This window comes from Macaca nemestrina, chromosome 15 (assembly GCF_043159975.1).
Source record: "Macaca nemestrina isolate mMacNem1 chromosome 15, mMacNem.hap1, whole genome shotgun sequence".
Lineage (NCBI taxonomy): Eukaryota > Metazoa > Chordata > Mammalia > Primates > Cercopithecidae > Macaca > Macaca nemestrina.
The window spans coordinates 59,890,882-59,916,805 of record NC_092139.1 but is presented as its reverse complement, the minus strand read 5'-3'; the positions used below and the strand labels follow the sequence as shown (position 1 = coordinate 59,916,805).

Sequence of the window (25,924 nt, the reverse complement as noted above, 5' to 3'; positions counted from 1 at the left end):
TCAGATGGCACTGCGAGTTTCTTCATTGCCAAGAGGCAGACCAGAGGCCGTCTTGAGGAGGACTTTATGTTCAAGTGCAGAAAGCAGCCAGGATTTGCGCCCAGGTCCCTAGGCCTTCTGTGGCCCTGGCCAGGCTCAGAATTTGGCCTCAGGCAGGACAAACTCACTCAGAGCAGCACTTTGGTACCTGAGGTCTGTGCATGCCAGGCAAGGCCAAGTTGGCTCAAAGAGCAACCAGCCACCTCTGCAAGGGTGCCCCTGGAGCAGGTGGAGCAGCCACCAACCTCACTCACTCAAGGAAGCAGGGATGGCCAGATTCCAACAGACTGTGTGGCTGCCACCTGATGGCTGATGGAGCAGAGGCCTGAGGAAAAGCAGATGGCACTGGGGCCCTACCTCTAGGGTAGAACTGATGTATCATGAGCAGCAGTGAATGAGGTTGGTTGCTCATCCACTGTCTCCTGGCACAGCCTTGCAGAGGTGGCTGGTTACTCTTTGACCCAGCTTGGCCTTGCCTGGTATGCACAAACCTCCGTGCAACAATTGGCTTACAAATGGAGCCATATAGAGCAAACAAGTAGCAAGCTCAGGAGCAGGAGGTGGGCTGCCTTTAGGGCTCCAGTCAATTCCTCAGGGCTCAGATGGCACTGCAGGCTTCTTGATTGCAAATAGGGAGACCGGAGGCCCTCTTGAGGAGGACTTTATGTTGAAGTGAAGAAAGCTGCCAGGATTTCCACCCAGGGGACTCGGCTTTCTGTGGCCCTGGCCAGACTTACAATTTGGCCCCATGCAGGACTAGCTCACTCAGAGCAGAATGTCAGTAGCTGGGGTCTGTGCATGCCAGGCAAGGCCAAGCTGGCTCAAAGGGCAACCAACCACCTCTGCAAGGGTGCACCTGGAACCAGTGGACCAGCCGACAACATCATCCACTGAAGGAAGCAGGGATGGCCAGATTCCAACAGCCTGAGTGGCTGCCGCCTGATGGCTGATGGAGCAGAGGCCCGAGGAAAAGCAGATGGCACTGAGGCCTTACTTCTCAGGTAGAAGAAGTTATGTACCCTGACCGGCAGCGAGTGAGATTGGTGCCTGGTCCACCGGCTCCTGGCGCACCCTTGCAGAGGTGGCTGGTTGCCCTTTGAGCCAGCTTGGCCTTGCCTGGCATGCACAAGCCTCAGTGCAACAATTGTCTTACAAATGGAGCCTTATAGAGGAAATGAGCAGCAGGCTCAGGAGCAGGGTGTGCGCTGCCTTTAGGGTTCCAGTCAATTCCTCATGGCACAGATGTCACTGCGGGCTTCTTGGTTGCAAATAGGGAGACCACAGGCCATCTTGAGGAACACTTTATGTTCAAGTGCAGAAAGCAGCCAGGATTTGAACCCAAGGGACTCGGTCTTCTGTGGCCCTAGCCAGACTTAGAATTTGGCCCAAGGCAGGACAAGCTCACTCGAAGCAGAATGTCCGTAGCTGGGGTCTGTGCATGCCAGGCGAGGCCAAGCTGACTCAAAGAGCAACCAGCCACCTCTGCAAGGGTGCGCCTGTAGCAGTTGGACCAGCCTTCAACGTCACCCATTTAAGGAAGGAGGGATGGCCAGACTTAGAAATTGGCCCCACGCAGGACAAGCTTACATGCAGCAGTGTCTGTTTCTGGGGCTTGTGCATGCCAGGCAAAGCCAAGCTGGCTCAAAGAGCAGCCAGCCAACTCTGCAAGGGTGCGCTCAGAGCAGGTGGAGCAGCCACCAATCTCACCCACTCAAGGAAGCACGGATGGCCAGATTCCAACATACTGAGTGGCTGCCACCTGATGGCTGATGGAGCAGAGGCCTGAGCAAATGTAGATGGCACTGGGGCCCTACCTCTAGGGTAGAACTGATGTACCATGAGCGATAGCGAATGAAGTTGGTGGCTGCTCCAACTGCTCCAGAGGCACTCTTGCAGAGGTGGCTGGTTGCTCTTTGAGCCAGCTTGGCCTTGCCTGGCATGCACAAGCCTCAGTGCTACAATTGTCTTACAAATGGCGTCATATTGAGGAAAAGAGCAGCAGGCTCAGGAGCCACGTGTAGGCTGCCTTTAGGCTCTAGTCAATTCCTCAGGGCTCAGATGGCACTGCGGGTTTCTTCATTGCCAAGAGGCAGACCAGAGGCCGTCTTGAGGAGGACTTTATGTTCAAGTGCAGAAAGCAGCCAGGATTTGCGCCCAGGTCCCTAGGCCTTCTGTGGCCCTGGCCAGGCTCAGAATTTGGCCTCAGGCAGGACAAACTCACTCAGAGCAGCACTTTGGTACCTGAGGTCTGTGCATGCCAGGCAAGGCCAAGTTGGCTCAAAGAGCAACCAGCCACCTCTGCAAGGGTGCCCCTGGAGCAGGTGGAGCAGCCACCAACCTCACTCACTCAAGGAAGCAGGGATGGCCAGATTCCAACAGACTGTGTGGCTGCCACCTGATGGCTGATGGAGCAGAGGCCTGAGGAAAAGCAGATGGCACTGGGGCCCTACCTCTAGGGTAGAACTGATGTATCATGAGCAGCAGTGAATGAGGTTGGTTGCTCATCCACTGTCTCCTGGCACAGCCTTGCAGAGGTGGCTGGTTACTCTTTGACCCAGCTTGGCCTTGCCTGGTATGCACAAACCTCCGTGCAACAATTGGCTTACAAATGGAGCCATATAGAGCAAACGAGTAGCAAGCTCAGGAGCAGGAGGTGGGCTGCCTTTAGGGCTCCAGTCAATTCCTCAGGGCTCAGATGGCACTGCAGGCTTCTTGATTGCAAATAGGGAGACCGGAGGCCCTCTTGAGGAGGACTTTATGTTGAAGTGAAGAAAGCTGCCAGGATTTCCACCCAGGGGACTCGGCTTTCTGTGGCCCTGGCCAGACTTACAATTTGGCCCCATGCAGGACTAGCTCACTCAGAGCAGAATGTCAGTAGCTGGGGTCTGTGCATGCCAGGCAAGGCCAAGCTGGCTCAAAGGGCAAACAACCACCACTGCAATGGTGTGCCTGTAGCAGTTGGACCAGCCGACAACGTCATCCACTGAAGGAAACAGGGATGGCCAGGTTCCTGCAGCCTGAGTGGCTGCCTCCTGATGGCTGATTTAGCATAGGCCTGAGGAAAAGCGGATGGCACTGAGGCCTTATCTCTAGTGTAGAAGATATGATGTACCCTGACCAGCAGTGAGTGAGATTGGTGGCTCGTCCACCGGCTCCTGGCACACACTTGCAGAGGTGGCTGGTTGCCCTTTGAGCCAGCTTGGCCTTGCCTGGCATGCACAAGCCTCAGTGCAACAACTGTCTTACACATGGAGCCACATAGAGGAAATGAGCAGCAGGCTCAGGAGCGGGGTTTGCACTGCCTTTAGGGTTCCAGTCAATTCCTCAGAGCTCAGATGGCACTTCTTTGTTGCCAAGAGGCAGACTACAGGCCGTCTTAAGGAGGACTTTATGTTCAAGTGCAGAAAGCAGCCAGGATTTATACCCAAGGCACTTGGTCTTCTGTGGCCCTGGCCAGACTTAGAATTTGGCCCAAGGCAGGTCAACCTCACTCGGAGCAACATGTCAGTACCTCGAATCTGTGCATGCCAGGCAAGGCCAAGCTGGCTCAAAGGGCAACCTGCCACCTCTGCAATGGAGCTCCTGTAGCAGTTGGACCAGCCTTCAACCTCACCCACTGAAGGAAGCAGGGATGGCCAGACTTAGAATTTGGCCCCATGCAGGACAAGCTCACATGGATCAGTGTTGGATTCTTGTGCCTGTGCCTGCCAGGGAAGTCCAAGCTGGCTCAAAGAGCAACCAGCCACCTCTGCAAGGGAGCGCCTGGAGCAGGTGGAGCAGCCACCAACCGCACCCACTCAAGAAAGCAGGGAAGGCCAGATTTCAACAGACTGAGTGGCTGCCACCTGATGGCTGATGGAGCAGAGGCCTGAGGCTCCTGGCACACCCTTGTAGAGTTGGCTGGTTGCTTTTGAGCCAGATTGTCCTTGCCAGACATAGACAAGCGTCAATGCAACAACTGTCTTACAAATGGAGCCATTTAGAGGAAATGAGCAGCAAGCTGTAGAGTGGGGTGTGTGCTGCCTTTAAGACTCCAGTCAATTCCTCAGGGCTCAGATGGCACTGTGGGCTTCTTTGTTGCCAAGAGGCAGTCCACAGGCCATTTTGAGGAGGACTTTATGTACAAGTGCAGAAAGCAGCCAGGATAGCAATCCAGGGGACTAGGAATTCTGTGGCCCTGACCAGACTGTGAATATGGCCACAGGCAGGACAAGCTGACTCAGAGCAGCACGTTGGTACCTACGGTCTGTGCATGCCAGGCAAGACCAAGCTGGCTCGAAGAGCATCCACCCACCTCTGCAACGGTGCACCCGGAGCAGGTGCTGATGGAGCAGAGGCTTGAGGACTCTGCCTTCTGTGGCCCTGGGCAGATTTAAAATTTGGCCCCAGGCAGGACAAGATCACTTGGAGCAGCTGGGGCATGTGCATGCAATGCAAGGCCATGCTGGCTCAAAGAGCAACCAGCCACCTCTGCAAGGGTGCGCCTGGAGTAGTTGCACCAGCCACCAACCTCACCCACTCAAGGAAGTAGGGATGGCCGGATCCCAACAGCCTGAGTGACTGCCACCTGATGACTGATTTAGCAGAGGCTTGAGGAAAAACAGATGGCACTGAGGCTTTACCTCTAGGGTAGAAGAAATGAGGTACAGGAGTGGCAGTGAGTGAGGTTGGTGGCTGGTCTACCTGCTCCTGGCACACTCTTGCAGAGGTGGCTGGTTGCTCTTTGAGCCAGCTTGGCCTTGCCCGGCGTGCACAAGCCTCAGTGCAATAATTGTCTTACAAATGGAGACATATAGAGGAAATGAGCAGCAATCTCAGGAGCAGGGTGTGTGCTGCCTTTAAAACACCAGTCAATTCCTCAGGGCTCAGATGGTACTGCGGGCTTCTTCGTTGCCAAGAGGCAGACCACGGGCTGTCTTGAGGAGGACTTTATATTCAAGTGCAGAAAGCAGCCAGGATTGCAATCCAGGGACTAGGCATTCTGTGGCCCTGGCCAGACTTTGAATGTGGCCACAGGCAGGACAAGCTCACTCAGAGCAGCACATCGGTACCTGGGGTCTGTGCATGCCAGGCAAGGCCAAGTTGGCTCAAAGAGCAACCAGCCACCTCTGCAAGGGTGCGCCTGGAGCAGGTGCTGATGGAGCAGAGGCCTGAGGACCCTGCCTTCTGTGGTCCTGGGTAGATTTAAAATTTGGCCCCAGGCAGGACAAGATCACTCGGAGCAGCTGGGGCATGTTCATGCAAGGCAAGGCCATGGTGGCTCAAAGAGCAACCAGCCACCTCTGCAACGGTGCACCTGGAGCAGTTGCACCAGCGTACAACTTCACCCACTCAGGGAAGTAGGGATGGCCAGGTCCCAAAAGCCGGACTGGCTGCCACCTGATTGCTGATGGAGCAGAGGCCTGTGGAAAAGCAGACGGCACTGAGGCCTTACCTCTAGTGTAGAAGAAATGAGGTACACGAGCGACAGTGAGTGAGGTTGGAGGCTGGTCCACTGGCTCCTGGCACACCCTTGTAGAGTTGGCTGGTTGCAAGCCAGTTTGGCCTTGCCCCGCATGCACAAGCCTCAGTGCAACAACTGTCTTACAAATGGAGTCATATAGAGGAAATGAGCAGCAGGCTCAGGAGCAGGGTGTGTGCTGCCTTTAGGGCTCCAGTCAGTTCCTCAGGGCTCAGATGGCACTGCAGGCTTCTTCATTGTGAAGAGGTAGACCACAGGCCATCTTGAGGAGGACTTTATATTCAAGTGCAGAAAGCAGCCAGGATTTCCACCCAGGGGCCTAGGCCTTCTGTGTCCCTGGCCAAACTTAGAATTTGGCCTCAGGAAGGACAAGCTCACTCAGAGCAGCACTTTGGTACCTACATTCTATGCATGCCAGGCAAGGCCAAGCTGTCTCAAAGAGCAACTAGCCACCTCTGCAAGGGTGCCCCTGGAGCAGGTGGAGCAGCCACCAACCTCACCCACTCAAGGAAGCAGGGATGGCCAGATTCCAACAGACTGAGTGGCTGCCACCTGATGTCAGATGGAACAGAGGCCCGAGGAAAAGCAGATGACACTGAGACCTTGCCACTAGGGTAGAAGAAATCAAGTACCTTGACCGGCAGCAAGTGAGGTTGGTGGCTGATCCACCGGCTCCTGGCACACCCTTGCAGAGTTGGCTGGTTGCTCTTTGAGCCAGCTTGGCCTTGCCTGGCATGCACAAGCCTCAGTGCAACAATTGTCTTACAAATGGAGCCACACAGAGAAAAGGAGCAGGAGGCTCAGGAGTAGGGTGTGGGCTGCCTTTAGGGCTCCAGTCAATTCCTCAGGGCTCAGATGGCACTGCGGGCTTCTTCATTGCCAAGAGGCAGATCACAGGCCGTCTTGAGGAGGACTTTATGTTCAAGTGCAGAAAGCAGCCAGGATTTTCACCCAAGTTCCTAGGATTTCTGTCGCCCTGGCCAGGCGTAAAATTTGGACCCAGGCAGGACAAGTTCACTCAGAGCAGAATGTCCATACCTGGAGTCTGTGCATGCCAGGCATGGCCACGCTGCCTCAAAGAGCAACCAGCCACCTCTGCAAGGGTGTGCCCAGAGCAGGTGGAGCAGCCACCAACCTCACCCACTCAAGGAAGCAGAGATGGCCAGATTCCAACAGACTGAGTGACTGCCACCTGATGACTGGTGGAGCAGAGGCCTGAGGAAAAGTAGATGGCACTGGGGCCCTACCTCTAGGGTAGAACTGATGTACCATGAGCGGCAGTAAGTGAGGTTGGTGGCTGGTCCACTGGCTCCTGGCACACACTTGAAGAGGTGGCTGGTTGCTCTTTGAGCCAGCTTGGCCTTGCCTGGCATGAACAAGCCTCAGTGCAACAATTGTCTTACAAATGGAGCCATATTGAGGAAAAGAGCAGCAGGCTCAGGAGCCGTGTGTGGGCTGCTTTTGGGCTCCAGTCAATTCCTCAGGGCTCAGATGGCACTGCGGGCTTCTTCATTGCCAAGAGGCAGACCAGAGGCCATCCTGAGGAGGACTTTATGTTCAAGTGCAGAAAGCAGAAAGGATTTCCACCCAGGGGCCTAGGCCTTCTGTGGCCCTGGGCAGACTTAGGATTTGGCCTCAGGCAGGACAAGCTCACTGAGAGCAGCACTTTGGTACCTGCGTTCTGTGCATACCAGGCAAGGCCAAGCTGGCTCAAAGAGCAGCCAGCCACCTCTGCAAGGGTGCGCCCAGAGCAGCAGGAACAGCCACCAACCTCACCCACTCAAGAAAGCAGGGATGGCCAGATTCCAACAGACTGAGTGACTGCCACCTGATGGCTGAAGGAGCAGAGGCCTGAGGAAAAGCAGATGGCACTGGGGCTCTACCTCTAGGGTAGAACTTATGTACCATGAGGGGCAGCGAGTGAAGTTGGTGGCTGCTCCACCGGCTCCTGGCACACCCTTGTACAGGTGGCTGGTTGCTCTTTGAGCCAGCTTGGCCTTGCCTGGCATACACAAGCCTCAGTGCAACAATTGTCTTACACATGGAGCCATATAGAGGAAAGGAGTAGCAGGCTCAGGAGCAGGGTGTGCACTCCCTTTAGGGCTCCAGTCAATTCCTCAGGGCTCAGATGGCACTGCGGGCTTCTTGTTGCAAATGAGGAGACCACAGGCCATTTTGAGGAGTACTTTATGTTCAAGTGCAGAACGCAGCCAGGATTTAAACCCAAGGGACTCAGCCTTCTGTGGCCCTGGTCAGAGTTAGAATTTGGGCCTAGGAAGGACAAGATCACTTGGAGCAGCTGGGACCCGTGCATGCAAGGCAAGGCCATCCTGGCTCAAAGACCAACCAGCCACCTCTGCAAGGTTGCACCTGGAGCAGTTGCACCAGCCACCAACCTCACCCACTCAAGGAAGTAGGGATAGCCAGGTCCCAACAGTCGGACTGACTGCCACCTGATGGCTGACAGAGCAGAGGCTTGAGGAAAAGTAGGTGGCACTGAGGCCTTACCTCTAGGGTAGAAGAAATGAGGTACACTGACCATCAGTGAGTGAGGTTGGTGGCTGGTCCCCCGGCTCCTGGCACACCCTTGCAGAGTTGGCTGGTTGCAAGCCAGCTTGGCCTTGCCTGGCATGCACAAGCCTCAGTGCAACAACTGTCTTACAACTGGAGTCCTATAGAGGAAATGAGCAGCAGGCTCAGGAGCAGGGTGTGTGCTGCCTTTAGGGCTCCAGTCAGTTCCTCAGGGCTCAGATGGCACTGCGGGCTTCTTCATTGTGAAGAGGTAGACCACAGGCCGTCTTGAGGAGGACTTTATATTCAAGTGCAGAAAGCAGCCAGGATTTCCACCCAGGGGCCTAGGCCTTCTGTGGCCCTGGCCAGACTTAGAATTTAGCCACAGGCAGGACAAGCTTACACAGAGCAGTGTCAGTTTCTGGGGCCTGTGCATGCCAGGCAAGTCCAGGCTGGCACAAAGAGCAACCAGTCACTTCTGCAAGGGTTCACCTGGAGAAGGTGGTTCAGCCGCCAACTTCACCCTCTCAAGAAAGCAGGGATGGCCAGGTTCCGACAGTCTGAGTGACTGCCGCCTGATGGCTGATGGAGCAGAGCGCTCAGGAAAAGCAGTTGGCACTGTCGCCCTACGTTTAGGATAGAAGAAAGGATTTACCATGTCTGGCAGCGAGTGAGGATGGTGGCTGGTCCACCTTCTCCTGGCACACTCTTGCAGAGGTGGTTGGTTGCTCTTTGAGTCAGCTTGGCCTTGCCTGGCATGCACAAGCCTCAGTGCAACAATTGTCTTACAAAGGGAGCCATATAGAGGAAAGGAGCAGCAAGCTCTGGAGCAGGGTGTGCGCTGCATTTAAGACTCCAGTCAATTCCTCAGGGCTCAGACGGCACTGCGGGCTTCTTCGTTGCCAAGAGTCAGACCACAGGGCATCTTCAGGAGGACTTTATGTTCAAGTGCAGAAAGCAGCCAGGATTGCAATCCAGGGGACTAGGCATTCCGTGGCCCTGGCCAGACTTAGAATTTGACCCCAGGCAAGACAAGCTGACTCAGAGCAGCACATCGGTGTCTGTGGTCTGTGCATGCCAGGCAAGGCCAAGCTGGCTCAAAGAGCAACCAGCCAACTCTGCAAGGGTGCGCCTGGAGCAGGTGCTGATGGAGTAGAGGCCTGAGGTCTCTGCCTTCTGTGGCCCTGGGCAGATTTAAAAGTTGGCCCCAGGCAGCACAAGATCACTCGGAGCAGCTGGGGCATGTGCATGAAAGGCAAGGCCATCCTGGCTCAAGGAGCAACCAGCCACCTCTGCAAGGGTGTGCCAGGAGCAGTTGCACCAGCTGCCAACCCCACCCACTCAAGGAAGTAGGGATGGCCAGGTCCCAAAAGCCGGACTGGCTGCCACTTGATGGCTGTCGGAGTAAAGGCCTGAGGAAAAGTAGATGGCAGTGAGGCCTTACCTCTAGGGTAGAAGAAATGAGGTACACGAGCAGCAGTGGGTGAGGTTGGTGGCTGGTCCACCTGCTCCTGGCACACCCTTGCAGAGGTGGCTGGTTGCTCTTTGAGCCAGCTTGGCCTTGCCTGGCATGCACAAGCCTCAGTTCAACAATTGTCTTACAAATGGAGCCATATTGAGGAAAAGAGCAGCAGGCTCAGGAGCAGGGTATGAGCTGCCTTTAGGGCTCCAGTCAATGCCTCAGTGCTCAGATGGCACTGCGGGCTTCTTCTTTGCCAAGAGGCAGACCACAGGCCATCTTGAGGAGGACTTTATTATATTCAAGTGCAGAAAGCAGAAAGAATTTCCACCCAGGGGCCTAGGTCTTCTGTGGCCCTGACCAGACTTAGAGTTTGGCCTCAGGCAGGATAAGCTCACCTGGAGCAGGTGGAGCAGCTGCCAACCTCACCCACTCAAGGAAGCAGGGATGACCAGTTTCCAACAGCCTGAGTGGCTGCCACCTGATGGCTGATGGAGCAGAAGCCTGAGGAAAAGCAGATGGCACTGGGGCCCTACCTCTATGGTAGAACTGATGTACCATGAGCGGCAGTGAGTGAGGTTTGTGGCTGGTCCACTGGCTCCTGGCACACCCTTGCAGAGGTGGCTGGTTGCTCTTTGAGCCAGCTTGGCCTTGTGTGGCATGCACAAGCCTCAGTGCAACAATTGTCTTACAAATGGAGCCGTATAGTGGAGAGGAGTAGCAGGCTCAGGAGCAGGGTGTGCACTGCTTTTAGGGCTCCAGTCAATTCCTCAGGGCTCAGATGGCACTGCGGGCTTCTTGGTTGCAAATAGGGAGACCACATGACGTCTTGAGGAGGACTTTATGTTCAAGTGCAGAAAGCAGCCAGGATTTCCACCCAAGGGACTCGGCCTTCTGTGGCCCTGGCCAGACTTAGAATTTGGCCCCAGGCAGGACAAGCTCTCTCAGAGCAGCACTTTGGTACCTGCAGTCTGTGCATGCCAGGCAAGGCCAAGCTGGCTCAAAGGGCCACCAGCCACCTCTGCAAGGGTGCACCTGGAACAGGTGGAGCAGCCATCAACCTCACCCACTCAAGGAAGCAGGGATGGCCGGATTCCAACAGCCTGAGTGACTGCCACCTGACGGCTGATGGAGCAGAGACCTGAGGAAAAGCAGATGGCACTGAGGCCTTACCCCTGGGGTAGAAGAAATGATGTACCCTGACTGCCAGTGAGATTGGTGGCTGGTCCATGGGCTCCTGGCACACCCTTGCAGAGGTGGTTGGTTGCTCCGTGAGCCAGCTTGGCCTTGTCCTGCATGCACAAGCCTCATTGTGACAATTGTCTTATAAATGGAGCCATATAGAGGAAATGAGCAGCAGGCTCAGGAGCACGGTGTGCCCTGCCTTTAGGGCTCCACTCAATTCCTCAGGGCTCAGATGGAATTCTGGGCTTCTTTCCTGCCAAGGCTCAGACAACAGGCCATCTTGAGGAAGACTTTATGTTCAAGTGCAGAAAGCAGCCAGGATTTCCACCCAGGGGCCTAGGTCTTCTGTGGCCCTGGCAAGACTTAGAATTTGGCCCCAGGCAGGACCAGCTCACTCAGAGCAGCATGTTGGTGCCTGGGGTCTGTGCATTCCAGGGAAAACCAAGCTGGCTCAAAGAGCAACCAGTCACTTCTGCAAGGGTGCACCTGGATCAGTTGCAGTAGCCACCTACCTCACCCACTCAAGGAAGTAAGGATGGCCAGGTTCCAACAGCCGGACTGTCTGCCACCTGATGGCTGATGGAGCTGAGGCCTGAGGAAAATCGGAAGACACTGGGGCCCTACCTCTAGGGTAGAGGAACTGATGTACCCGACCGGCAGTCAGTGGGGTTGGTGGCTGGTTCACCAGCTCCTGGCACACCCTTGGAGAAGTGGCTGGTTTCTCTTAGAGTCAGCTTGGCCTTGCCCCGCATGCACAAGCCTCAGTGCAACAACTGTGCTACAAATGGAGCCATATAGAGGAAATGAGCAGCAGGCTTAGGAGCAGGGTGTGCAGTGCCTTTGGGGCTCCAGTCCATGCCTCAGGGCTCATATGACACTGCGGGCTTCTGGTTTTAAAGAGGCAGACCACAAGCCTTCTTGAGAAGGACTTCATGTTCCAAAACAGAAAGCAGCCAGGATTACCACCCAGGGGACTCGGCCTTCAGTGGCCTTGACCAGACTTAGAATTTGGCCCAAGGCAGGACAAGCTCACTCAGAGGAGCATTTCAGTAGCTGGGGCCTCTGCATGCCAGGTGAGGCCAAGCTGGCTCAAAGAACAACCAGCCACCACTGCAATGGTGCACCTGGAACCGGTGGACCAGCCAGCAACCTCACCTACTGAAGGAAGCAGGGATGGCCAGATTCCAACAGCCTGAGTGGCTGCCACCCGATGACTGATGGAGCAGAGGCCCAAGGAAAAGCAGATGACACTGAGGCCTTGCCACTAGGGTAGAAGAAATTATGTACCTTGACCGGCAGCGAGTGAGGTTGGTGGCTGGTCCACGGGCTCCTGGCACACCCTTGCAGAGTTGGCTGGTTGCTCTTTGAGCCAGCTCGGTCTTGCCTGGCATGCACATACCTCAGTGCAACAATTGTGTTACAAATGGGGCCATATAGAGGAAAGGAGCAGGAGGCTCAGGAGCAGGGTGTGCGCTGCCTTTAGGGCTCCAGTCAATTCCCCAGGGCTCAGATGGCACTGCGGGCTTCTTTGTTGTCAAGAAGCAGACCACAGGCCGTCTGAAGGAGAACTTTATATTCAAGTGAAGAAAGCAGCCAGGATTGCAATCCAGGGGTCTAGGCTTTCTGTGGCCCTTTCCAGACTTAGAATTTGGCCTCAGGCAGGACAACTCACTCAGAGCGGTACGTGGGTAGCTGGGGCCTGTGTATGACAGGCAAGGCCAAGCTGGTTCAAAGAACAACCTGCCACCTTGGCAAGGGTGTGCGTGTAGCAGTTGGACCAGTCACCAACCTCACACACTGAAGGAAGCAGGGATGGTCAGGTTCCCAAAGCCTGAGTGCCTGCCACCTGATGGCTGCTGGAGCAGAGGCCTGAGGAAAGCAGATGGCACTGAAGCCCTACCTCTAGGATAGAAGAAATGATGTATCCTGAACGGCAGCGAGTGAGGTTGGTGTGCTGGTCCACCGGCTCCTGGCACACCCTTGCAGATTTGGCTCATTGCTCTTTGATCCAGCTTGGCCTTGCCAGGTATGCACAAGCCTCAGTGCAACAATTGTGCTGCAAATGGAGCCAGACAGAGGAAATGAGCAGCAGGCTCAGTGGCAGGGTGTGTACTTGCTTTAGGGCTCCAGTCCATGCCTCAGGGCTTGTATGGCACTGCGGGCTTCTTGGTTACCTCCACAAGCCATCTTGAGGAGGACTTTATGTTTTAAAATGCAATTCAAATGAGCATAAAACATTTACAGCCTAGGAAAAGGCTTATGGCATTAGAATCCTTATTTATATGATTATTTTGTGTTTTTTTTTGAGATATGGTCTTTGTCTCTCATCCAGGCAGAAGTGAAGTAATTTTGTCATAATTCACCACCGCCATGAACTCTGAGTCCAATCCATCCTTTTGCCTTGGTCTCCCAATTAGTTGGAGCTGCAAGCATAAGGCACCATGCCTGGCTAGTTTTTTAAATGTGGTTTTGTTTTTGTTGAGAGTATAGTATCATTATGTTGCTCTGGCTGGTCTCAAATTCCCAGCCTAATGTGATCTTTCTGCCACAGCCTCCTAAAGTGCTGGGATTACAGGCATGAGCCACCATGCCTAGCAGTACATTATTTTCAAAGTCTTATTCTAAGATCCATTTATTGACTTTGGCCTGAATAACTCAATATAATATCTCAGAAACTTTTTTTTGACAAATTTTGGGGCACGATGATGAGAGAAGGGGGTTCAAAACTTTCTAATAAGAGTTAACTTGGAGCCATTTAAGGAGGAACAAACACAAATTATCAGAAAAATAAAAGAAAGATCAAGTGGAGAAGTTCTGTGGCAAAGATGATAGTAAAGAATATATGATTGTGACTCATGGTGGCTTTTACTTTGTTCTTGAATTTCTGAGTAATTTAAGGGTTAATATTTAAAGAATGTATGTTATAGATAACATTTTATTGCAAGTAAATATATTTCAAATTTTGTTACTGGTTTTGTATGAGATTATTCTCAGCCTCCTTCATTATCAAGCTGTATTATTTTATTAATGTAGTTTGATGATCTTACAACACAGCTGGGAGCTGTATCTTCAAAATATGTCTATTTGACTAAATAAAATCAAGTTATTCAATGGGAGTTACTATCTATGAAAAAAGTACAACAGGAATGTAAAAAATTTGAGGAGGATAAAAATATGTTGGAAGAAGAAATATTAAATCTTAAGATGCTTATGGAAAGAACACACTGGTGAAGACAAATTGGTGACGTACAAAATTATAAATTGGATCTAGAAGAAAGCACATTGCAGGCAATAGAAAAATGAGTAGAAATCCCTTTACAGGTTAGTTTGTAAAATCAGGTAAGTTTATTTATAATGTGCTTCTATTTATTTCACTGCAAATTATATTTTGGAGATATATATATATTTCCTCTGCCTCTCTAATAGCAATTTGCCTTGTAGAATTCTAGCTATAAGGTGGCATCTGTTTTTACTTTCAAGTATTTAAATTTCCATCATTATAACAAAATTGATTTTTCAGAGTAATGATTCTCACTGTGGAGTCATTTGATTAATAAGACCCATTGGCATAAGATTACATCCTCTGACTACAAAAATCCTGGAAGAAAAACTAGGAAATATTCTTCTGGACATTGCACTTCGCAATGAATTTGTGGGTAAGTACTCAAAAGCAATTGCCAGAAAAATGAAAACTGACAAGTGGGATTTATTTAAACTAAATAGCTTCTTCTGCACAGCATGAGAAACTATCATGGGATTGAACAGACAGCCTACAGAATGGAAGAAAATATCCACACACTATGCACCTGTAATCCCAGCTACTCGGGGGGCTGAGGCAGGAGAATCATTGGAATCCGGGAGGCGGAGGTTGTAGTGAGCTGAGATCACGCCATTGCACTCCAGGTCGAGACTGCGTCTCAAAAATAAATAAATAAATAAATAAATAAAATAAAAACAAATAAATAAAAGCTAGAAGTTCTATGAAAACATTAATGCACATATAATCTTTTAAAAATGTTCATTGTTTCTCTAGAGAGTTCAATACCTATTCTAGCTTATTACAGTAACCTACAGTTTATATTATATCAACTATGGCATAAAAACCTTAAATTGTATATTTCTGTTTCCTCCCTCCTTTACACTATTTATGTCATGCACTATAGTCTCAAATATTATGAATTCCATGATGTGAAGTTACTCTTTTAAAAAAAAAAAAATTTAGACAATCCATGATCTTTAGAGCAATGTAAAATAATTGGGCTACATATCTTTATATCTTCCCTGGCACTCTTTATTTCTTTGAGTAGTTTCAACATTCATCTGCTTCCATATTCCTTTTGCCTCAAGAAATCGTTTTGACGTTTATTTTAGTGCAGACCTGTTAGCAAGGGACTCTTCCAGTGTTAATCTGAAAATGTCTTCATTTAATTGTTATTTTAGTTATATAGTTAATGGATATAAGATTGGGGACTGATTTTGTTTTAGTTATTTAAAAATTTTGTGTCATTGGTTTGTGACTTGTAGAGTTGCTGACAAGCAGTTCACTGTAATGTTTGTTTTTGTTTATCTCTGTACACAATGTTCCTATTTTTCTGTAACTGAATTCAAGATTTATGCTAATCGTTGGTTTTCATCAGTTAGACTAGTGTGATTATTCTAGCATTCTTTAAATTTTTTATTAATCTTTCTTGGAGCTTTTTGAGGTTGCTTGGGGTCCTCAGTCATCTTTTTCCAATTTTTCTTCTCTCACACTCTGTTTTTAATCTCCTTCTGGAATTCCAATTAATTGTATTTTAGTTAATTTCGTATTGGCAGAGAATTCTTGGACTCACCGGAGTATTTTATTTGCTTGGTTCATTGGTTTATTTTGTTTTCCTCTTTCTTCCCTTTGTGCTGCCATTCAAATAATTTGTGTTGGCCTAGTATAAAATTAGCTGCTTCTTTCTTAACTCTGATGACCAGTCTGCTAATCAGCTTGCTGATGTAATTCTTCATCTCTGTTCTCAAGCTTTCACTTATTTCTAGCTTTTGCCTTTTACTGTTCCCATCTCTGCTGAAATTCCTCATTTTTCCATGCATGTCTTTTTTTTTAACTAGATCCTTTAACATTTTGATCATTATTATTTTAAATTACTTGCATTTAGTTCCAACATCTGAATTATCTCTGAATTTGATTCTGTCGACTTTTTATCTTTTGAAAATATTATAACTCATAACTCAAATTTCTAACTTGCTTTTATGTGTCTCCCAATTCCTAAAAAATGCAAATCATCAGATGTACAAAAACAGTAGCTCATGAGATAATTACTTATGTCAAGATTGTTTTATGTTTCTGTTTCATTTTGGTTTGTGTCATGCTATTAGTGTGGGCAGGAACAAAGGCTGGTTTTTGCTGTGGTGTCTGAAACATTCAGTGAACCATGTAACTTCAATTTCTCCAGCAGTAGGCTGCCATACCATGTGCCTTGTGTGGGGCCTTAGGCTCTGCAGGGCATATGCCAATGCTCCTGTTCCACAGTTACCTTCCGGTAGTCCTTACCACCTATGTCACAGAGAGGGTCTCTCTCCACTTTCTTGTTCCTCTCTAACTGTAGAACATCATTTCTTGTGTGTGTGTGACTATGCAGAAAATTGAGGTTGGGAGCAGAGGGATGATTCATGTTATTTTGGAGCCAGTTTCATCATCGGAGTCTCAGAGAAGGGATATTTTTAGCACTTCGCGACTCTTATTCCAGTGGGAGTCAAACTGTCCCTTATCTGTGTTGGTTTTTGAGGAAGAAATAATATCTTGCCTCCTCCCACCTCAGTGGTAGAAAACCTTTGATTTATATCATTGAAAGTTTTCAAACCCACCATAAGGGCTAACTCTTTTCTTTCTCCTTCCATAGGAACAATGTACCTTTTTCTGTGGTCACTGGATGGAGATTTTCCAACCCTTTACCACAGTAGCACGACTCTGCATTAGTGCAAAATCCTGGGCCCCAAAACAATCCTTGTTCCTCTCCTGATGGAGAAGTATTTTTCCTCCATCCGTGCCCTAGAAGCAGTGATCCTTTGCCTGGTCTCAGGTGGGGTGGAGTAGGGTGTGAGAGGTTTCTTAACCTTCTCTGAAAGCTGATGTGTTTTGCTTCTTCTTATCTCCCAGAAACAGTAGACTTTTCCAGCTGCATCCATGTCATTCTTAGCAAACTATCACAAGAACAGAAAACCAAACACCGCATGTTCTCACTCATAGGTGGGAACTGAACAATAAGATCACTTGGACTCAGGAAGGGGAACATCACACACAGGGGCCTATCATGGGGAGGGGGGAGGGGGGAGGGATTGCATTGGGAGTTATACCTGATGTAAATGATGAGTTGATGGGTGCAGCACACCAACATGGCACAAGTATACATATGTAACAAACCTGCACGTTATGCACATGTACCCTACAACTTAAAGTATAATAATAATAAATAAATTTAAAAAAAAAACCAGTAGACTTTTGCATGGCTTGTGGACCTAGATGCCTTTAAGCCACAGCAAATTAAACGTTTTGATTCTTAGGAGAGAAGCAAATGTTCATGTAGTCCATTTTTTTCTTATTTATTTTTTGCTGTGTTTTCTTATTTCAGTCATGATGAGTTGAATATGATCATGATTTTCCAGTTAAGCCGCTTGCATTTCTAAAATTTTATTAGTCCCCCTTTGACCTTTCAGCACTAAATCAAATGCAGATAATCATCACTTGTGTGAATAAAGTGTTTTTATTGAGAACAGAATTGTTCATATACACACGAATGTGGATATTATCTACTTAGCACAATATGTCATTGTTTCAAAATGTAAAATCTGCTTTAAGCTGAACAAAGAATGGTTCTTGAAACTATTTTCCCTTTGTGATCAATTAAAAAACCCAGTGCTTTCTATCTCATGGGTAGATTATTAAAATAATGACATACCTGATCTTCATTTTAGGTTCTCTCTCTTCGAGATATTTCCTTCAAAATTACTTTGACTGATTAGTCTCTTTTGGATTATGTTATACTCTGTATTTTCTTCACAAGCTCATCAGGGTAAATCCTGCCTTTACATTTGTTATAAAAATTCTCTCTCTCTCTTTTTTTTTTTTTTCAAATCTTATTTGAGCTGAAAGCTCTCCACCAAATGTCTCCTATGCCACAAAGCCTTATTTTACTGATCTCTCCTGTCCTCCTTGCTCAAGCTCATTTAGGAATTTTTTTAATGAAAATATTCAAGGAATACTTTTTTTAAAAAAGTATGAATATATAGTATTTTCAATTTGAACACAAAATACTGCTCTACTTGAAAACAAGTTTTAGAAACAATTAAATGTTTCTAGAAGGAGAATCAACAGTGTCATAAATATCATAATCCAATTTTCCTGTTTGTACTAAAACACACATTAGCAAATATTTACTGAGAAATTACTATCTGCCTTAAAGTATAATGTTTTTGATACACGTTATAAAAACTAGGTACTATTATTAGCAGTATTTTAAGAGTAAAAATATCGAGTCTTAGAGATGTTAAGCAATGTGCACAAATAGCATAGGGAAAGTTGGAGTTCTGAAATTCTGACTATGCTGTATGTATGATAGGAGAATCAATTCTTGTCAAATGTAACTGTCAAGTCATTGTGCAGATTTGGAGGTCTCTGATTGCTAGGGTCAGTACACTTAAATTATGTCACAATTTAGTTAAATCTATTTCATTAAAGCAAAATTCCATGTATAATTTCACAAAGATTATTGGCACCAAAAACATTATTTTTCCTTCCTTCCTTTCTTTCTCCTTCCTTCCTTCCTTCCTTCTTTCCTTCCTTCCTTCCCTCCTTCCTTCCTGCTTTCTTGCTTTCTTTCTCTTGTTCTTTTGTTCTCTTTCTCTTTCTTTCTTTGAGATAGGGTCTCAGTCTGTTGCCCAAGCTGGAGTGCAGTGACACAATCATGGTGCACTGCAGTCCCAGCTTCCCCAGGTTCACGTGATCCTCCCACCTCATCCTCCTGAGTATCTGGGACTAAAGGCAAGCCACCACACCTGGCTTTTATTTTTTTTTCAAGATTGGGTTTCACTGTACTGCCAAACCTGGTCTGCAACTCCTCAGCTCAAACAATCCACCTGCCTTTGCCTCCTAAAGTATTGGGATTCCAGATGTAAGCCACATGCCTGGCAAATAATGTTATTCGATAAGTTCAATTTAACTATTAGATTTTGGACAATGAGAGACAGAATTTTCTATATCATAATTCATCTTGTGTTCTTATTTGAAGTAATATATAAGGATTTCAGTTCCACTCAAATATATTTATTAGCAAATTAAATTTCTTTTTCAGGATTCCAAACTTTTGTTCAAGATATAAATGCTAAATGATGTCACTAATTTTAATTAGATTAACAGAAAGGTATTCTGGTGTTTAATAACAGTGACAGAATGGGCTATTGATTTTATTTTCTTTCTCTTTGTCTCTTTCCCCTTTTTAAAATATTTTACTTTTTAGGCTCTTTGGAATCCCAAAGATAGAGTTTTAAGAATTAAACAAAACACTCCCAGAAACTGCCAACCCTAGGATGAAATATATTGTTACTGTGCTTTGGGATTAAAATAAGGAACTACAGTTTACAGAACTTTTATACTGATACACAGACACTAAAAAGGGAAAGGGTTTGGATGAGAAATTCTGCTATGCAATCAAGAATCTCAGCCACTCATTTCTGTAGGAGCTGCAGGAGCTCCCTGTAAAGGGAGGTTAGGGAGAGTGTAGCTTCAGAGTTTCTCCATTTTTCCCAGAGGTTCCCCCAAAAGGTCATGACACTTTATAAGAATGCTTCACTTGTGAAAAACAAATATCAAAGTCTTCTTGTAAATTATATTTAAGGACAAATCTTCATTCCATGTTTAATTTATTTAGCATTTTATATGTGCAAATGTGTAAAATATCATCACCCAAATCTATATAACATGTTCTATTTCTATACTGTGATTGCAGGTTTATAATTCTGGAAAGATATACAGAACAAAAGATTTACGTTTTTAATCACTTTAAGTGCACGGTTTTGTGGCATTAAGTATATTTGCACTGTTGTGCAACAGTCACCACCATAGACCTCCAAAACTTGTCTTCTTCTCCAACTAAAACTCTGTACTCATTGAACACCAACTTCCTATTCCTCTCCCTCCCCCTCCCCGTAGCAATCACCATTCTACTTTCTGTCTCTACAAATTTCACAAAGTATCTCACAGAAATGGCATGATATAGAATGTTTGAATTTCTCAAACTGGCTTATTTCACTTGGCATATCTTCAAGTTTCATCTATTTCATAGCATGTTCAGAATATATTTTAAGGCCGAATATTATGACGTTGCCGTATATACCACATTTTTTTAACTACTCATCCATCAATATTCACATGGGCTGCTCCTTCCCTTTGATTATTGTGGATAATATTGCTCATGGACACACTGCACAAACATCTGTTTGGTCCCTGCGCTCATTTATTTTGGATATGGATTTGCATTTTAATACAAAGGAGAAATTATGCAGCTTTTTAAAAGTGTCCAAATGAAAAGGAGCACGGAATCAGTAAAATATTAGAAAGTAGATTATTGGAAAAAGTAGGGAGAGAATTGAACCAAAATTTAATAAGCAGTGTAAGAGAGTTTCAAGACGAGGGAAAAAAATTGACAATATAAACAGAGAATTAAATAGTGAAAGGTCGATATTTAGAAAATTGTCACATGTACCCATATGTTGCCTGTGAGCTGATATTTACATTATTGTTTTATTCCAGGTTTCCAAAAGTAAGTGCAATGTGAGAGTTTCATGATGCTAAATAAACTGAAACGTGATACATATTTTGATGTATTGTCCTTGAGAGCAGGCTGGTGGTAATTAGTGCAATTTTAAATTATGATATGATAGTGGAGTCAATCTGCCAAACTGAAAAAAAGTATATATACAATGTGTATACGTTTCTCAAAACCCCGTTGTATCATACAATTAAATTATAATTTAAAGCTACCTGACAATTAGTGGAGGAAAAAATGAAACATTTACATTAATATTACCATAATTTTGGTATTATTGCAAATATCAAAGCGTGTAGTACTTAGGGATAAACCTGCAAAAAAGAGAAACGTTTGAAAACTACGAAACTATAAAATATTGTTAAAATAAATAAGAGACCTCAGTCAATGGAATGTATGAGTCATAAATCTCAATACTGTTAAAATGTCTTTTCTTCCCACATTGACCTATAAGAATTCCAATCAAATCACATCTGTATTCCTTATTTTAGAAATTGAGAAACTAAAATTCTGAAATGTATGTCGATGGGTAGAGGACCTATAAAGGCAAATTACTTTGAAAGGAAACAATTACTTTGAAACCAGGTGCTGTTGGAGAATTAACAGCACCTGGTTTCAAGACTTATCAAGTTACAGTACTTAAGACAATGTGGTACAAATATAGATATACACATGTATATCAGCTTTCAGCTAGTTTTTAATAAAGTTCTTAGAGCATTCATGGACATAACATTTTCAACAAATGCTTCTGAAACAATTAGATATTCCAGTGTGTGTGTATGTGTGTGTGTAGCTCAGTACTTCACACCTGAGAGGTATGAGCGTGCATTACCAAGGGGAACTGAGAAGCTTTGAGAGTATTGGATATGCTCACTGATCCCTTCATGGTGATTGTTTAATGGACACATGTATACATCAAATTCATCTCATTACGCTTTAAATATTGGTAGTGTATTTTATGTTCATTCGACATGAATAAAGCTGTAAATGTTATCAAAATATTACTTACTATGCTTCTATTCATTTTACTCTCTCTCTCCAGAGACCTTCAGATAGAAAATGCAGTTCAAAGATATTTCATAAAGGAAGAAAAGAAGTATGAAGACAGGTGAGAGATAGTACTCAGATTTTTTTTTCCAGTGCAATCCTGGTCTTTTGTGACTAGCAATATTTTTATGTGCAGAAGTAGTAGAAAAGATAAATATTTTGTACAGTAGAGAAACGCATAATTTCTGTGCCATGGAAGAGATAACTCACAAAGATGACAGCTTCTGGCTATGTTGGATACCATCTAGTATTGTAACTAACCAACGATCTCACCTTAACATTGGCTGTAAAGCTACTTTAATGTTCCTTGCAATGATTTGAACCTTTTACTGGAAACTTCATTGCTTACTGAGTTGAACAACACTGTTGATACGTGTTTATCTTATATTAGCACTAGAGTCATAATTTTACTTCTTAGAAAATTAAAATTCTTAGAAAATGAAATTATATATTTTTAATGTTTCAACTGTGATATCACTCCACATGCATCTTTCAATTCTTATTTGATAAAGGATAGCAAATACAGAAAGAATTCTTGTGATAATAGAGAACACAGAACTGTTGAACGGTGTTGAAGCTGAGCTGGAGAGAGTCACCAAAGCTGGCGCAGAAGCTGGCAAGGTCGGAGAGTTTCCTGCCTGGGCACAGCTTGAGCTCACCCCTGCGCCACCGCCAGTGGCAGAAACTGCAGACCCAGCTGGGCCCTGAGGCCTCCGCCCCATCCTCCCACCAGCCAGGAACTGTGCTGAGGTCGCAGATAGGCGACCCTGGAGGGGTGCGCCTGAGGGAAGGCGGCCCATGTTCCGGACAGCAGCAGGACACCAGGATCCAGGGACCCACCTCCCACCGCGGGAACCCCAAACCTTGCCTGGCGCCCCTTGCTTGCTCCGCCTGGCCTCCAGGGGCCGGTGTGTGTCCTGGTCATGAGGATGCACAGCAGGTGCCCGGGAGTCCCCCTCCGCCATGGCCTACCGCTCTGCCAGCCATCACGCCTGGTTCACAGACCGCAGCGCAGCCTGGCTGCCTCTGATCCCGCCAGGCCGGGACCTGTCCTCCTCCTGGGCGAGCAGCCGGGGGAATGCACACTGCCCGGTGGCCTGCACAGCCCCTGGCCGCCCATCCCCTCTGGCGCCTCCGGCCCAGGCCAGGACCTTCCTGTAGCACAGAACCCACCTTCCTTCCCGCCGCAGAGCTGCTCCGCTTCCGCCACCCACAGGGAAAAACTCAGATCTCCAAACAAACAGAAATCCGCGTGTGACTCCTCTGGTTGGATACTGCCAGTCCCCACATTTACTTCCAGGAGTTTTCTTGGCAGAAGGTGTCCGGCATTTGATGTTTCGCCAGCGATGAGGCTGAAAAGTGACAGCAATAGAGAAACACATCAGGCTTTCCGCAACAAAGATGACCTTCCCTTCTTCAAAACCCAGCAGTCTCCAAGTTCCATAAAGGACTCAGGACAAGATGACTGAGCTGGAGTACTCGGCCCAGGAAATGCAGGCCCAGAGCGGGTCACCTCCTTAGGGCAGGCCCAGCCTTCTCCTGGCTGCCTGGGTGCCTTTCTCCTCACTCCCACCCAATGCAGGGGACCCCACAAACTCGGCTCTCGGGGCTCCCTGCACCTCCCTCCACAGGAGCCACCTCCTGCCCGCCAAGCTGGGGCCTTCTGGGGCGGCCTGGGCTGAGAGGGCAAGGTGCCAGCTCTGCACGCTGGAGAAGGAACACCGCTACACTGTCACACTGACACACCGCCACACGAAGACACCACCACACGGGCACACCACCACATGGCCACGTGGACAGACACACACATGGAGATGTCACCATACGGACACACAGACACACCACCACACTGTCACATGTACAGACACAAGGAGACATTATGACACAGACACACTGCCACACTGTCACATGAACGGACAGACAGACATACGGAGAAGTCACCACACAGGCACAGCACCAGACTGTCACACGGACACAGACACACGGAGACATCACCATAAGGACACACGACCACACTACCACAGGGACACACAGACACACAGACACATCACCACACTGTCACAGGGACACACCATCACTCTCACACGAACACACAGACACACCGCCACATGGACACTGCCACACACACAGACACACCGCCACACTGTGACATAGACACACCTCCACACTGTCAGATACCACCACACAGACACTGCCACGTGGACACAAGGGCACACAGGCACATTGTCACATGGATACACAAACCTGGGAAGCCACATCTGAAGGAACTGCCAGGTGACTAGGGCCATAAGTCAATCAAAGTACACTTTCCGTGGCTTGCTTACAAGTCATTTAAACTGTGGTGAGATGATATCTCATTGTAGTTTTAATTTGCATTTCTCTGATGATCAGTGATACTGAGCACCGTTTCTTATACCTGTTTGCCATTTGTAGGTCTCTTTTTGAGAAATATCTATTCAAATCTTTAACCCCCTGTTATAAACCAGGTTATTAGATTGTTTCTTAAAGAGTTGTTTGAACTTTTTATATATTCTGATTATTAATCCCTTGTCAGAAGAGTAGTTTGCAAATATTTTCTCCCATTCTGTGGATTGTCTCTTAATTTTGTTGATTGTATCATTTTCCGGGCAGAAGTTTTTTAACTTAGTGTGATCCATTTGTCCATTTGTGTTTTGGTTGCCTGTGCTTGTGGGTATTGCTCAAAATATTTTTGCCCAGACCAATGTTCTGGAGATTTTCCTCAAACTTTTTTTGTACTAGTTTTATTGTTGGAGTTTTAATCAACTTTGATTTTACTTTCATATATTATGAGAGATACTAGTCTGTTTTCATTCCTCTGCATATGGATATCCAGTTTTATCAACACCATTTACCACCAGTGCATGTTCTTGGCACCTTTGTCAAAAATGAGTCCACTGTAGCTATGTAGATTTGCTACTGGGTTCTCTATTCTGTTCCATTGATCTATGGGTCTGTTTTTATGCCAGTACCATATTCTTTTGGTTACTATAATTCTGTAGTATAATATAAAGTCAGATAATAAAATTCCTCCAGCTTTATTTATTTATTTATTTATTTATTTATTTATTTTATCTTAGGATAGTGTTATTTCTTATACTGAAAGCATTCTGTTATTTATTATTAGTCTACTTTTATAGTTTTACAATGCTATCCTCTTTTACAAAGCTATGATCAACTCAAGGTGTCCAGATCAGGGTTAATTGTAGCTATTTGAAAATGTAGCAATATTCTGGCTGGGCATGGTGGCTTATGCCTGTAATGCCAGCTCTTTGGGAGGCCAAGGTGGGCAGATCACCTGAGGTCACGGGTTCAAGACCAGCCTGGCCAATGTGGTGAAACACTGTCTCTAATAAAAACACAAAAATTAGTTGAGGATGATGGCAGATGCCTGTAATCCCAGCTGCTCAGGAGGCTGAGGCAGGAAAATTGCTTGAACCTGGGAGGTGGAGGTTGCAGTGAGCCCAGAATGTGCCATTGCATTCCAGCCTGGGTAACCAAGACAGACTTCATCAAAAAACAAACAAACAAAAAAGGAGCAATATTCTGTGTAATTGTTGACAGCTTAATTCACTATTATGTGGATCAGAGAGCAGAGGATTCTGAATGCATGAACATATCTTTAACATTTCAATACATTACTCATAATTACTAATGAACTAAAGAGAAAGCAAGAAATTATGGTGATAGTTATATTGACCTGGAGAAATGTAGACATAAAAGAACAGTAAGATGAGAAATGTGTTCACATGGTCTATAAGAGCACACAAGAATAAAAATGGGGAAGAATACATGAGAGTTTTCAACAGATTTCTGGTCATGTAAGTCAATTTGTATCAGTTAATTTTTAAAAGGTTTATTTACATGCAATAAACTGCACACACTTCAATTGTACATTTTGATTATTCTTGGTATTTGTAGCTCTATAAAACCAACAACATATTCAAATAAAAAGCATATCCATTACCTTTACCACCAAAGTTTTCTTGTGTTTTTGCTACTCACTTTCTCTTGCCTATCCCCACCCCATCCACAGGCAACCACTGATCCACCTGCAGTCCCTGTGAGTTTTTATTTCCAAATACTTGAAATCATAGGGTGGGTATACTTTTTCATCACTCAGCATCACTATTTTGGAGATTTATTCATGTTGCTACATCTATCAATTGTTCTGTTCTTACTAGGGAGTATTATTTCATTATATACATATACCACAGTAAATTTTTCAGTCACAAATTCACCTGTCCATGGACATTTGGACTGTTTTCAGGTTTTGGCTGTTGCAAGTAAAGCTGCTATGAAGATTCATGTAAAATCCATTGAATGGGCATATGCGTTAGGTTTTCATCTCCACTGGAAATGGAATAGATAGATATATGGCTATCATGTCTGTAA

At 46.5% G+C, this 25,924-nt stretch overlaps 1 long non-coding RNA gene across 2 annotated transcripts; it reads left to right on the top strand.

Moving 5' to 3' along the window:
• Nucleotides 1–10,259: 10,259 nt before the first annotated feature.
• On the top strand, nucleotides 10,260–25,496 carry LOC139358536 (uncharacterized). 2 transcript variants are annotated; one of them, XR_011613654.1, is made up of 4 exons: nucleotides 10,260–11,962; nucleotides 14,176–14,311; nucleotides 21,507–21,572; nucleotides 22,024–25,496. It is a non-coding gene; the product is annotated as an uncharacterized lncRNA (long non-coding RNA). The 2 variants fall into 2 exon arrangements; XR_011613653.1 differs by lacking the exon at nucleotides 10,260–11,962 and having other exon boundaries at nucleotides 13,714–14,311.
• Nucleotides 25,497–25,924: the final 428 nt, after the last annotated feature.